The following is a 2500-nucleotide window of genomic DNA, read 5'->3' as shown; positions in this document are numbered from 1 at the left end:
ATAAGCAATAACTCACTTACCAATAGAGTTGTTATAGGATGGAATAGAATTAGTAGCCATGAAGTGAGGGCTGAAACTACTGGTTGTCTTTCGAGGATGATAGATAACTTAATGGATGGCAATAATAGTTTGCATTGGACATGAAAATGTGTAGTAAGCAGTATGGTCTCTTGCAATCTCCTTCATTCATATGTTCCTATGTCTTATCACCCTATACCATGCATCCTGAATCTCGATATTCATATTTCTATCCTTGATCTTAAATGTCCTCCGCATTACAATTGCTTAGCTGTAACTGTGGTAACTCATCTTTATGAACGCTTATTTAATATGCTGGATTTCTTCGTCTGAATACTTATGGGTGCAAGTTAATTACACATCCCCCTGGTTTTGTCTTCTCATTATGCGTGATGCAAAAGTGTAATGAATAATATTCTCTTTTCGTCTATCTATAGTCCTTGGTGTCTAAGAAGGAAATATATCTTCTAGATTCCTTTTCTATTATAAAATCTATTCTAATGCGTACTCAGTTCAGCTTGTATAATAAAATGTTCAAGTTAATAGTATTGTGTGTAAAACCAAGGAAGTCGTTCACTGAGTGGAACAGCTTCGAATTATCCAGGATGATCTTGACATGATCTTTAAATTTCAATAGGATAGCTATCATCAACCGGTTCATACACACTTGGAACATGTCGTTCCCGTTAGGTGCCTAGACATCAATAAAAACGTAGGCAGATAGAAAAAAAAAAACAGCAGCCAGACACAAAATTCATACAAAATAACGAAATGCGCGATATAAAGACAATGCATGAAGCTTCCGTATTTCTCTCTCTCTCTCTCTCTCTCTCTCTCTCTCTCTCTCTCTCTCTCGCTTCCCATATATATATATATATATATATATATATATATATATATATATATATCTTTATATACATATATATGTATATATATATACATATATACATATATATGTATATATATATATATATATATATATCTTTCTCACTCTCACTATCTATCTATCTATGTATCTATCTATCTATCTGTCTATCTATCTATCTATCTATCTGTCTGTCTGTCTATCTATCTATCTATCTATCTATCTATCTATCTATTTATCTACCTTCCTACCTATCCTTTGATGATACATACAGAAAGGTGGGTTTCTACAATGGTATTCATCATGGCCCTAATATTTGTCATTTACACAAATAGTCTTGTGCTTTATACCCCCAAGTATTACAATTGTAACATACAACTCTAGCATCCCTTGAAGTTTTTGTAACTCTATGTTCAAATTATCTATTTCTATAATCACTTCTAGAGTTCCTAGTTTCTTTCTGTTGTCCCGTTGTCATCACATATGGATTAATTGCTTTAGATTCACTATACCTTTGAAGAAGATAATCTATCTCCCCTAAATTTATTGTTGCCTTGAGATCTTTATACAGCTTTTCTGTCATTAATTCATCTGAGCTGTTTGTTAACGAGCCAAATATTATTAATTTGATTACCTGAGAATATTCCATTTTGTCACTAGATCTTTCTATTAAATTTGAATTTTTAAAGATAGAATTCATGTCTTTTGATCATCTATCTAATCTTGCAAAGTATTGTGTGTCTGATTCACTTGTTTTTGCTATTTTTGTCATTCTAACCAAAGACCTGATAGGATCATGATCACACTTTGACATAAAATGTTTAGTGAATACCTTCTTATAAGCTTCATATTGGTTGATATCTTCCATTTGCTGGAAATTTATTATAAGCCTAGCTCTACCCTTCTCAAGATCTACATTCTCTTTTCAAATTTCTATTTTCCTTTTTTCATCTGTTATATTTTTGGTTACAATTAATGTATTAACTAAACTAATAAACCTATTATCTCCCAAGTTGTTTTCATCACCTGTGAATTTGTGAATATCAATATTTGAGATATGAACCTCGTATCTTAATACATTAGTGTTAGTAGTCATACCTTCAGTGTGTTTAAAGTCGATTTGACTTGACTGCCTTATTCACTGTTGCTTGTAGTGGCTCATCCCCTCGTTCTTCGTAGCTCGCTGTACCTTATTCACTCTTAGAAATTGCTCGTATTGGCTTGCCCCCTCGTTCCTCGTAGCTCGCTGTATCTCGTTCACTCGTAGTAGTAGTTGCTCGTAGTATTATAGACCCCTCGTTCCTCGTCTTGCTGTCCCTAGGATTTAGCATACGCGTTGTTGTGGTTGCGGTTGTGGTTATGGTTGGTGTACCGTACACTTGTAGACTTATCTTGCACTAAGTCTTATAGATTGATGCGCGCACCAGTCTTGTAATTACTTCGGAGGTGTGTTTTCTATTCACTCGGTTCATTGCTAGCTGCCGCCACTGTCGACCCCATCACTTTCAGTTCCCGTCTTTCCTTAATTACTGGTTTAATTCAGTTACCTGTTCCCTTCTATGATATTATATTTTTTCATTCACTTTCCTTTTACTTCTTCCTTATTTATGTCCATAA

Source organism: Oratosquilla oratoria, chromosome 38 (genome assembly GCF_046742065.1).
Source record: "Oratosquilla oratoria isolate Oo_2021 chromosome 38, ASM4674206v1, whole genome shotgun sequence".
In the NCBI taxonomy this organism is placed as follows: Eukaryota; Metazoa; Arthropoda; class Malacostraca; order Stomatopoda; family Squillidae; genus Oratosquilla; species Oratosquilla oratoria.
This window is presented reverse-complemented; position numbering follows the sequence as displayed.